General features: G+C 45.1%; 1 protein-coding gene across 1 annotated transcript in view; it reads right to left on the reverse strand.

Moving 5' to 3' along the window:
- The window catches only part of ITGA3 (integrin subunit alpha 3), a 168,973-nt gene that overhangs the window by 130,377 nt on the left and 25,333 nt on the right, over nt 1-13,263 (reverse strand). The window lies entirely within an intron of this gene.

Below are 13,263 nucleotides of genomic sequence, written 5' to 3' on the forward strand. Positions count from 1 at the left end.
ATCATGCAACACTGTGGCCAAATGAATTTTGTATTGTTTTTTTTTTAAACAAATAGAGCTTTCTTTTGGTGATATTTAATCACCACTGGGGTTTTTTTTTTTTTTGCTGAACAAACAAAAAAAAACCCCCCAAAAATGTTGAAAAAAAAAAAAATACAGTTTGTTATAAAATTTTATATAAGGTAATTTTTCTCCTTTATTAATATGCACTGATGAGGCGGCACTGATGAGCCCTGATGGGCTGCACCGATGGCCACTGATAGGCGACACTGATGGGCATTGATAAGGCAGCCCTAATGGGCACTGATAAGGTGGCACTGATAAGGCGGCACTGGTGGGCACTGAGTGGCACCGATGGGCAGCATTACAGGAGCACTAAAGGGCACTAATAGGTGGCATGTATGGGCTCTAATAGGTGGCACTGATGGGCACTGATAGGTGGCACTGATGGGTGGCACTAATGGGCACTGATGGGTGACACTTATGGGCAGCACTGATGATGGAGCACAGATTGGCACTGATAGGTGGCAGTGGTAGGCACTGGTAGGTGGCACTGGTGGGCACTGGTAGGTAGCACTGGTGGGCACAGATGACCCTCTCCTCCTTGGGACCAATGTCTCTTCGACAGCGTAAGGAGAAAAAAAATCTGATCGCCGGCTGGCAGCTGATCACATGGTAAGGGGCCGGGACCAGCCTCTTACTTCGATCTGTGATCAGCTGAGTCTCATGGACTCGCTGAACACAGAGCGAGCCACGCACACTTCGCAGGGAGCGCACAGGCAGGTCATGCACGGGAGGACGTACATGGACGCCCTCCCGGCAATTAAGGTCCGCACTGTAGCTGTCTTTCGTCTATAGCACAGGCGGGAAGAGCGTAAATCAAGTTGATTTGAAACACAATTTAAATCATGATTTAAACCACTAGTAAAAAGGTTTGATTTAATTCAACTCAATTTAAATCGTAAATTTTAAAGAGCAACTGTCATCTCTGTCCTGCAGGGGTTCCTACTCTGACCCGCTGTTGACTCATCGACACTCCCATTCACTTTAATGGGACAGCTGGTGATGCGGCAGTGACACAAGGTGAGGGACGTGGTGGAACTAGATTCCCCAGCCATGATTCATCATAGTTTTAATCTTTGGTGGTGGTGGTATAAGGGGATAAGGACATTCCCCTTCCTGCAGATATCCTAGTGGGCGGTCCCCTGACTAATGTATTGGTTGCTCTTAGAAGATCTGAAAGGGAAACTGGTCATCAGCAATGGGTGAAATGCATCAGCTGAGTCATTTTTGCTAGAGTAAAAGGCCTTGGAGTATATATAGTAAATATAGATAGATATATTTCACAAATTAACCACTCTACAACCGCTCACAGTAATACTACTGCGGCAGAGTGGTTCGTTATCGTCCAGTCACGTAGTATTAACGTGATTGGACACTCCCCCTTCTGGGCGGCGCTTGCGCGCCGCCGGAGGCTCGCTCCCGCTGTTTTCATTCACAGCGGGAGTCGGGCCAGGGGAGGAGCAGCGGCGATCGCCGCTGCTCTTACCCGATCGTCGGGGATCGAGTCTGGAGATCCGCCCGCTGTGTGTAAACACAGCGGGCGGATCTCCATAGTGACAGGGAGTTACAGATCGGACTGTTCAGCATAGCTGGACATCCGATCTGTCCATGACTCACACAGTCACCCCCCCCCCCCCCTACACGTCAGTAAGCACCAGGCATACATTAACCCCTCCCTCTCCAATAAAATTAACCCCTTCCCTGCCAGTGTCATTTTTACAGTAACAGTGCATATTTATAGCACTGATTACTGCAGTAATGTCACTGGTACCCCCAAAAGTGTCAAAAATGTCAGTCAAGGGTCCGATCTGTCCGCCGCAATGTCGCAGTCCCACAAAAAAAATCGCAGATCGCCGCCATTACGCGTTAAAAAAAAACACCAAAAATGACAGAAATCTTTCCCTTTGTTAGTAAACGCAATAACTTTTGCGCAAACCAATCAAAATACGCTTATTGCGATTTTTTTTACCAAACATATGTAGCATAAAACAAATTGGCCAAAAATTTTTAAAAAAATTGGTTTTTACATCTTTTTTGGGGGGAATTTCATATAAAAAAATGTTAAAAATATTGTTATTTTTTCAAAATAAACGCTCTTTTTTTGTTTATAGCGCAAAAAGTAAAAATCGCACAGGTGATCAAATACCACCAAAAGAAAGCTCTGTTTGTGGGAAAAAAAGGACGTAAATTTCGTTTGGGTACGGCGTCGCACGACCGCGCAATTGTCAGTTGAAGTCGCACAGCGCCGAATCGCAAAAAGTGGCCTGGACGGAAGACAGCAAAATCCTCCGGTGGTAAAGTGGTTAAACAAAACCAAAATGAGCTATGTTGGGTCTATTGTCTATTACACTGGAGTACTAAACAGCATGGCTCAATGACTGCAAAAACCTTCTCTTTATAGCTTTAATGCAACTCTGTTCAGTCTACTATGGCTGGCTGCAGACGGCTGAGATTTCAGGCAATTCTTGCATAATCGAGGGAAACTCAAGCTGTGAGTGGCCCTGCAAGCCCCCCATTCCTCCCGAGTAGTGACCACATTGTCACTCTACTAAACCTAAACTAGTACATGGATTGCAGGAAAAAACTTACCAGGAAAGGTTAAAGGACCTTAACATGTATAGCTTGGAAGAAAGAAGAGACAGAGGGGATATGATAGAAACTTTTAAATACATAAAGGGAATCAACTCGGTAAAGGAGGAGAGCAAATTTAAAAGGAGAAAAACTACCGCAAGAGGACACAGTTTTAAATTAGAGGGGCAAAGGTTTAAAAGTAATATGAGGAAGTATTACTTTACTGAGAGAGTAGTGGATGCATGGAATAACCTTCCTGCAGAAGTGGTAGCTGCAAATACAGTGAAGGAGTTTAAGCATGCATGGGATAGGCATAAGGCTATCCTTCATATAAGATAGGGCCAGGGACTATTCATAGGATTCAGATATATTGGGCAGACTAGATGGGCCAAATGGTTCTTATCTGCCGACACATTCTATGTTTCTATGTTTCTATGTAACCTCTTAGGGCACCATTTCAAAGCTCCTCCAGTGACCCTTCCTTCTGGTAAGTGCTGGTGTCTGAAGCATCCATCCTACCATGCTGGAAACCACATAGAGGTCTTGACTAAGCCCTGTGAGTGGGGTGAAATGCGTCAGTGGCATTACCTGAAAGGATCCAGGCTGAAGCCGCATTTCATTCATTCAGAACTAGGGCTGTTTAGGTGTATGGCGTCCTCGTTGTTTGCATGCATTATATGCTATCGCTGTTCAGCAGCACCATTAACCGGTTGCCGATTAACCATTAATCGGTTGCTGACTGCCGATATACATCGGCAGTCAGCCCGGCCAGGCAAAGTGACGTATATATACGTCACTAGCCTGTCACTTGCTTGGGAGCCAATAGCGAGCGAGCGCGCGCCCGCAGAGGCGCGCTCCCGCCCCGGCTCGTTCCCCAGCAAGCCTGTGCGTGTGACCGGTAGACCCGATGTCCGCCGGTCACTCGCCGATCGTCGGTGCAGAGGGAGAAAGGCAGGCGGCTGATGTAAACAAGCCGCCTGTCATTCTCCCCTGTGTAGAAACAGTGATCATACGGTTCTACTATGTAGGACCGTTGATCACTGTTCCTACACTTCAAGCCACATTCAATCACAGTAAGAAGCACGCCCCTAGGGACACACACCACCCCTCCCTCTCAAATAAAGTTAACCCCTTCACTACCAGTGTCATTTTACAGTAACAGTGCATATGTATAGCACTGATTACTGCAGTAATGTCACTGGTACCCCCAAAAGTGTCAAAAATGTCAGTCAAGGGTCCGATCTGTCCGCCGCAATGTCGCAGTACCGCAAAAAAAATTGCAGATCACCGCCATTACGCGTTAAAAAAATAACACCAAAAATGACAGAAATCTTTCCCTTAGTTAGTAAACGCAATAACTTTTGCGCAAACCAATCCAAATACGCTTTTTGCGATTTTTTTTTTTACCAAACATAGGTAGCAAAAAACAAATTGGCCAAAAATGTTAAAAAATTTTGATTTTTACATTTTTTTTGGGGAATTTCATATAAAAAAAATGTGAAAAATATTGTTGTTTTTGCAAAATTTACGCTCTTTTTTGTTTATAGCGCAAAAAGTAAAAATCGCACAGGTGATCAAATACCACCAAAAGAAAGCTCTGTTTGTGGGAAAAAAAGGACGTCAAATTTGTTTAGGTACAGCGTCGCACAACCGCGCAATTGTCCGTTAATGTCACGCAGTAAAAGAAAAAAAAAAAAAAAAAAAATCGCAAAAAACCCCCTGGTCAGGAAGGGGGTAAAATTTTAGTGGTTAAAGACAACAACTGGTAGTGTATATTCCTTGACTCCATTTAGCATTAATGGGGGAATGGACTGATTTCCTCTCGTTCAGTTCATGGGCAGATGAGGAATTTGAGTTGTGTATGACTAGTCTTAAAACAAGTGGCTCTGTCGTGGCTTCATCTCAACAGTTGTTTAGCAGAAATGTTATTTCACTGCCTAACAAATAAAGAGTCACTAGAAGAAGAACCTTAAACAAAATGCATGAAAACAGCAAACACTAGCCAATAAAAAGTGAGATGTCACACAAAGTTACTTTTGGAAATATTTTACACAAATACCTCAATATCTGCACATATTAAAAAGAATATTAAACAACAACAAGCCCTGGTTATGTGTTGGGATGGCGTTGGACAAGGCTGCTCAGCACAACCCAATTTATATGGAGTGAATGGGCCCCAAGGTCTAGAACAGAGTTTCTCAACTCCGGCCCTTCAGGGCACACTAACAGGCCAGATTTTAAGTATTACCTTGGGGAGATGCAGACTAGAATACTGCAATCACTAAGCAGCAAATTATATCACCTGTGATGTATTTCAGTTTTCTTGCAAACCTGGCCTGTTAGTGTGCCCTGAGGACCAGAGTTGAGAAACGCTGGTCTAGAAGAAGGAGAGCATTGGATAATCATGTAATTTAACACTGACACAACCGCCTTGTAAATAAGTGAATGATGGCTGAAAGTATCTACAAAGTTTGGAATGTACTTGTCATTCTAATTTACACATGCGGAGGAGTGCAGGTTCTCACTTGTCCTCGGAATTCTTGACTCAACTAAAAAAATGTCCAAACAGGCATGTAACATTGGAAACATGAAACAAATGAGAATATTCTGGACTAAGAAAATTGCCAATAGCACACAACTCCTAGGTACAGCCCAAAGCATTTGGACATTGCCAAATAAGAGGGATTGAACCATTCTTGTTTTCCATAAAGAACACGAGAGAATCTCTCGTTAGGTGCTTATAAGGCACAGGGTCCATCCCTTTATGAGTGGACAAGCCTAGTTGTTTTAATATTGGGGGAGAGGGCATTGTCCACCAGTAGCAGGTCTGGACAAATCCCAGGAGCCGGGGAGCCAATGTGTCTAAAACTTTCAGCTGGCACTAAATTTTTTAGGGTTTTCTCTAGTTGTTGTCAATAGAGTTGGCTCCTTAACCACTTTACCACCTGAGGATTTTCCTGCTAAAAGACCAGGGGGTTTTTTGCGATTTTTTACTGCGTGACTTTAACGGACAATTGCGCGGTCATGCGACGCTGTACCTAAACAAATTTCACGTCCTTTTTTTCCCACAAACAGAGCTTTCTTTTGGTGGTATTTGATCACCTGTGCGATTTTTTGATCACGCGCTATAAACAAAAAAAGAGCGTAATTTTTGCAAAAACAACAATATTTTTCACTTTTTTTTATATGAAATTCCCCCCCCAAAAAATGTAAAAATCAAAATTTTTTAACATTTTCGGCCAATTTGTTTTACGCTACCTATGTTTGGTAAAAAAAAAAAATCGCAAAAAGCGTATTTTGATTGGTTTGCGCAAAAGTTATCGCGTTTACTAACAAAGGGAAAGATTTTTGTCATTTTTGGTGTTTTTTTTTTTAACGAGTAATGGCGGCGATCTGCGGTTTTTTTTGCGGTACTGCGACATTGCGGCGGACAGATCGGACCCTTGACTGACATTTTTGACACTTTTGGGGGTACCAGTGACATTACTGCAGTAATCAGTGCTATATATATGCACTGTTACTGCAAAAATGACACTGGCAGGGAAGGGGTTAACAGTATTGGACAGGGAGGGGTTAAGTGTGTCCTAGGGGCGTGATTCTAACTGTGCAGGGACAGGTCTACTAGTGTAAAAACAAAGATCAACAGTTCTACATAGTAGAACTGTCTGATCTTCACTTTTACACAGGGAGAACTGACAGGCGGCTTGTTTACATAAGCCGCTCTATCTTTCTCCCGCTGTACTGGCGATCGTAGTGTGACCGGCGGACATCGGGTCCGCCAGTCACACTCCCGCACTCCTCCGTGAACAAGCCGAGGCGGGCGCGCGCCCGCCCGCTATTGGCTCTAGAAGGAGTGACAGGCGAGCGACGTAGACCTACGTCACTCTGCCTGGCCGGGGCCGACTGCCGCAGTAAATATACTGTGCGCAGTCGGCAACCGGTTGAAAAATCCTGCTTTCTCCTGGATTGGACAGATGGCTCCTGAATTCTATAATAATTTGTCTGACCTATAGTGTGCAACATCTAGTAAGGAACCTATGATTTGATGAAGAATTTGTTTGAAATTTGGTATAAACACATAACAAGATAGTATGAGCAATCTCAAAAATGCATCATTGAGTAAGAAGTAAAACTATAGGCAAGCAGCTAAAGATGCAGACAAAAAAAAAAATTATATATATATATATATATATATATATATATATATATATATATATATATACACACACACACACACACACACACACACACACACACACACACACACTATATTATCAAAAGTATTGGGACGCCTGCCTTTACACGCACATAAACTGTAACGACATCCCAGTCTTAAGCCCCGTACACACGCAACGATTATCGGCCGACCGATCGTCCGACTTTTGTCCAGAGTTGTGTTTTGTTGGTTGGAATGTGCCTAGACTGCACACGAATTTTCTTGCCCAAAAAAAATCGACTTCAGAAGTGATGTCATGTGTTGGTTTGCTTTCTTTGTGTTCTTTCTTCTCTGAGCATGCCCAGTCTTGCTCATCAGATTTTTCCCTGTCAAAATTTGTACTGACTGCACGAAAAAGTGTTTTGACGGCCAACAAAAATTTTATAGCCTGCACACCAGATTTTTTTTGGCTGAAAAGTCGGAGTCGGTTGTCGGAAGCATCATACTAACAAGCCGAAAATCGGCAGATCGGACGTTGGCTGAAAATTCCCTGCCAATTTTAGACGCGCGTGTACGGGGCTTTTATCCGTAGGGTTTAATATTGAGTTGGCCCACCCTTTGCAGCTATAACAGCTTCAACTCCTCTGGGAAGGCTGTCCGCAAGGTTTAGGAGTCTGTCTATGGGAATGTCTGACCATTCTTCCAGAAGCACATTTGTGAGGTCAGGCTGATGATGGACGACGAGAAGGGCTGGCTCACAGCAGGGGCGGATCCAGAGTCTAGTCTCGGGAGGGGCACTGCCAGAAAAAAAGGTGTTTCTTACAGAACTGTTTTTAACTTATTATACGGTCCTAACCTAACCTTGTTTAAAACAGTGACACATTTATAATTCCAGATTAGACTATTACATTACAAACAGACAATACTGTATTATTTTTTGTTGAAAATGTGAAACCAGGGTTCTTAATTCTCTCCTCAGCTCGCGCCTCACTCTTCAAATTTTTGGCAAAAAAGAATACAGTATTGTCCTGGAAGGAGTGTGTTAAAGTTTGATTGGACACAGTTACCAAAAGACCCCAGGACGTCACTGGTGCCGTTTCTTCAGAGCTCCGTGCCGTGACCGTCGGCTCCCGCGTGCGTGCGCCGGATGCCGCGATCCCGGAAGACGGGCGACTGGACATGTCGTCCGTCATACAGGTGAGCGGGCGGCACGGCGGGGGCTTCGTTCTTAGGTAAGTATTTCATAATGAGCTAGTATGCGATGCATACTAGCTCATTATGTGTTTCTCTTTCAGGTTACAGAAAAAAAAAAAAAAAACGTTCATGGGTTTACAACCTCTTTAATGTTAAAGCGGAGTTCCACCCATTTGAGATGAACTGACTGACTGAATCCCCTTTAAAAATGTTTTTACCAATGCAAACTATTTTTTTTTGTAAGGAAATACTGTTTTTCTTCTTTATTCCTCCGCACTTCCAGCCAGGTCCTGCTGCCTATAGGTGATTACGTCACTCGGCGATTCGCAAGGGCTCCTGGGATAGCGACTTCATGTATCCCAGCAGCCCTTGCGAATCGCCTAGTGACTATTTCCAGACCGGCACCAGCTGTACTCAGGGATGTATTGCATTCAGTCCGCACTCCACCCCGCCTCCTCTCAGTGAGCGCAGACTGAAAGCATTACATCCCCTAGAGCTCACTGAGAGGAGGCGGGGTGGAGTGCGGACTGAATGCAATACATCCCTGAGTACAGCTGGTGCCGGTCTGGAAATAACACGAGATTTCGTCACTAGGCGATTCGCAAGGGCTGCTGGGATACATGAAGTCGCTATCCCAGGAGCCCTTGCGAATCGCTGAGTGACGTAATCACCTATAGGCAGCAGGACCTGGCCGGAAGTGCGGATGAATAAACAAGAAAAACAGTATTTCCTTACAAAAAAAAATAGTTTGCATTGGTAAAAACATTTTTAAAGGGGATTCAGTCAGTTCATCTCATATGGGTGGAACTCTGCTTTAACATTAATGGCAAAGGGCAGCCTGGGGCTGGGCAGGGCACTTTTTTTTTTCTTTAATACATCTATTAAATTGTACTTACTTTTGTACTACTAGTAGTCACGTCACTCTCTGTCACAGATCACAGTCACACACTGTCACTGACTGCTCACTGCTCCTCAGATTCTTCTCCTTCGGTGCTGGCTATCTGGCTGCTTGTAGTGAAGCTGCTGGAGCCTGGAGGGAGGAGGTGGGTGGAGCCAGCACTAAGCGCGCGAGGATTCGAGGAAGGCTCCGCTGTGGATGCTGGGGCATCGCTCGCTCTCCTCCACTCCTAAGGAACGCCGGTGAGGTGATGACGTCACTGGTTGCTTAGCTGCTAGACGCCAATCGGCGTCGGCGATTGGCATAGCAACCAGTCAGTGCACTCACTGCGGGCGGGCCGCGGCTGCTGTATAGGCCAGTGGCGCGGCGGCGGGACTACACTACAAGAGAAGCTTTCACCTCCGCCGCGCTGCTGGCCTGCTCGCTCCTGTGGACAGTGGAGAGTTACAGTAAGTGTGCCGTGGGTGATATTTTTTTCTCGGGGGGGGCAATTGACCCGATGCCCCCCCCCTGGATCCGCCACTGGCTCACAGTCTCCACAATAACTCATCCCAAAGGTGTTCTATCGGGTTGAGGTCAGGACTCTGGGCAGGCCAGTAAAGTTCCCCCACCTCAAACTCGCTCATCCATGTCTTTATGGACTTTGCTTTGTGCACTGGTGCGCAGTCATGTTCGAACAGAAAGGGGCCATCCACAAACTGTTCCAACAAATTTGTCCAATATGTCTTGGTACGCTGACGCATTAAGGGTTCCTTTTACTGGAACTAAGGGCCAAACCCAACCCCTAAAATACAAACCCCACACCATAACCCCCCCCCCCTCCACCAAATTATTTGGACCACTGCACAAAGCAAGGTCCATAAAGACATGGATGGGTAAGTTTGGGGTGGAAGAACTTGACTTGCCTGCATACAGTTCCTAACTAAACCCAATAGAACATCTTTGGAATGAATTAGAGTGCAGACTGTGAGCCAGGCCTTCTTGTCCATAATCAGTACCTGACCTCACAAATGCGCTTCTGGAAGAACGGTCAAACATTCCCATAGACACACTCCTAAACCCTGTGGACAGCCTTCCCAGAAGAGTTGAGGCTGTTAAAGCTGCAAAAGGTGGAACAACTCCATATTGAACCCTATGGACTAAAGACTAGGATGCTATTAAAGTTCATGTGCGTGTAAACGCAGGTGTCCCAATACTTATGACAATATAGTGTATTTGATCGCAATGGTAACAGACTCTTCTTGGGGGTTGGTCCCCAAAGCTGGATAATGGTGGATTATATTGGGATCCTGTGGCTGCTGCCTTCCTGATATGATGTTAAATGCCATTTCAGCTGGAGTGACTTGAGTAAGTATGGGGGAGAACCAGGTAAAAGATGGTCATCCTGCTTGGTGGTTTATCATAAAACTTTATTGGAGTGACAAAGGTTACAATAGAGGCAATACGTTTCAGGGGACTATCCTCCCTCTTCTTCAGGGCTAATAGATCAGAATTGATTAATTTGCTGACCTATTAGCTCAGAAGGAATGGGAGGCTATTCCCCTGAAATGCGTTGGCTCTAGTGTAAGCTTTGTCATTCTAATAAAGTTTTATGATAAAGCACCAAGTGATATGGTCATCTGTTTCCTGGCTCTCCTCCATACTTACTCAAGTCTTTAAGTACACGTAATTTGTATATTGTCCTATGCTATGAATAAAAGGTCGAAAGGTACAGAATTATTACCACAGGACCCTTTTTCTCCCTAAAAAAAAGAAAAATAAATCTGTACAAATGCTAATCTTATCTCTACACATCACACCATCACTCACTATAGCTTAGTTAGTAGGATCATGTGACAAATATCTAATGCTCACTCTTTTATCATCTATTACCGAGGAAACTGGAAAGATCAGGTCATGTTATCTAACATCATTGTCTAATACCGCCAAACACTGGCAGGATCAGTTGGCGGTTATCTAATGTCTATCTATCCATTAAAGAGGCCCTGTCCCCATACCATTAATATCAGTGACAATCTTACCATAAAAGATTATGGGGGCGGTTCTATAACAGCTTTGCGATATCATTGTGGCATGCCAATTTTGAATTGTCTATTGTGCTGAACAGATTGATAAAGTTTTTTTATGGGACACTCTTCCAATTGTCACCATGGCAAATTAATTAGGCAATACAGCTATATTTGGAGTTGACTGAGGTAAATAAGATCCATCATCTTCAGTAAGTAAATTGTGTTGCACATCTAGCGATTCTGATGCATCTATTATTTACAAGTTTCCAACCCGTCCAAGAAAATGTCGCACGAAAAGGCATTTGGTGTGCAGATGCGAGACACACTTCTACAGGGTGCCTGCGTCTCGATTTATGAACTCCAGGGTATTGACCTAAAGAATCTGGTTTTGTAAAAACATTTAATATAACTAATGATGATATTATGATAATGAACGGACCCCAGACCACTGCTTGGGGCGGCCATCTTGGATGTGACATTGACAGCCCTCGAAGATGTCACTCAGTAGTATCCCCCTGATATCACTGGCGTTTGAGGCCTACTGAGCAACCTTTCATTCATCTGGGCAGAGAGGCCGGTAGATGAATAGTATCTTCTGCTATCATCGTTTGAGGCCTACTGAGCATCCTTTCGTTTATCTGGGCAGAGAGGCCGATAGCTGACTAGTATCCCCTTGCTGTCATTGACGTTTGAGGCTTCCTGAGCAACCTTTTATTCATCTGGGCAGTGAGGCCGATAGCGGAATAGTATCCCCCTGCTATCATCAACGTTTGAGGCCTACTGAGCATCCTTTCATTCATCTGGGCAGAAAGGCCGATAGCTGACTAGTATCTTCTGCTATCATCAACGTTTGAGGCCTACTGAGCATCCTTTCATTCATCTGGGCAGAAAGGCCGATAGCTGACTAGTATCTTCTGCTATCATCAACGTTTGAGGCCTACTGAGCATCCTTTCGTTTATCTGGGCAGAGAGGCCGATAGCTGACTAGTATCCCCTTTCTGTCACGTTTGAGGCTTCCTGAGCAACCTTTTATTCATCTGGGCAGAGAGGCCGATAGCTGAATAGTATCCCCCTGCCATCATCAACGTTTGAGGCCTACTGAGCATCCTTTCTTTTATCTGGGCAGAGAGCCCGATAGCTGACTAGTATCCCCCTGCTATCATTGATGTTTGAGGCTTCCTGAGCAACCTTTCATTTATCGGGGCAGTATTGCCAATAGCTGAACAGTATCTCCTGCTATCAACATTTGAGGCCTACTGAGCATCCTTTCATTTATCTAGGCAGGGAGGCCGATAGACAAATAGTATCCCCCTGCTATCATTGACGTTTGAAGCTTTCTGAGCATCCTTCTATTTATCTGGGCAGAGGGGCCAATAACCAAATAGTATCCCTCTTCTATCATTAATGTTTGAGGCTTCCTGAGCAACCTTTCCTTTATCTGGGCAGAGAGGCCAATAGCAGAACAATGCCAGCAGTGACATTGCCTCCACTCTGAACATATAACAATCAGTACCTGCTTTGTTTACATTTTTGTGCTCCAATGACTCGGTTTCAACTGGGTGCACAGAAAATAAATCACTGATCTAGCCTAGAAAATCTAGAGATTTTAACAAGTAGCAGCGCAGGCTCCTTCTGTCTACCTACATATTAGCAGAAGGAGCTGGGCCAGAACAGACATGCATTGACCATTCCATTCCAGGAAGTGGGCAATTACTTCCTAAAGTTACATGGGTCACAACGTGGGAAAAAACCAACCCTTTCCAGTTGGAGGGTGTTGCATGGGCTTCCCGGTCTTGTGATTACTGTGGCTGCCTGTCACAGTTATCATGTGATTAGGAGGCTAAACCATTAAAGCTAAGGGTGTAATGTGAGCGTGGTCATCAGTGCTAGGGGTGCTGGGGGGGGGGGGGGGCAAATGAGCTTGGTCACAGTGCTGCAGGGCCAAATGAGCGTGGTCACAGCGCTGGGGGGGGCGCAAAGTGAGCATTGTCAAAGTTCTGGAGGTGGCAAGTGAGCGTGCTCACAGCGCTGGGGGTGCCCAGTGAGCATAGTCACAGGGGTAGGAGTGCCTAAGTAAACGTGGTCGCAGTGCTAGTGCTGAGAAAACATGGGGGGGGGGGCAAAGAAGGTATGGTCACAGTTCTGGAGGAGTCTAATGAGCATGGCCTCAGTGCTGCTAGTAAGCGTGGTCACAGTGCTGGGGGAGCTTAGTCAGTGTGGTCTCAGTGCTAGGGGTGCAAAGCAGGCATGGTCACAGTGCTGGGGGAGCTTAGTAAGCGTGGTCACAGTGCTGGGGAGCCTAGTAGGTGTGGTCACAGTGTTGGGGGTACAAAGTAGGCATGGTCATGGTCCCAGGGGAGCATAGTAAGTGT

The sequence above is a fragment of the Pelophylax lessonae genome (genome assembly GCF_965119305.1).
Source record: "Pelophylax lessonae genome assembly, chromosome: 11".
Classification (NCBI taxonomy): Eukaryota; Metazoa; Chordata; class Amphibia; order Anura; family Ranidae; genus Pelophylax; species Pelophylax lessonae.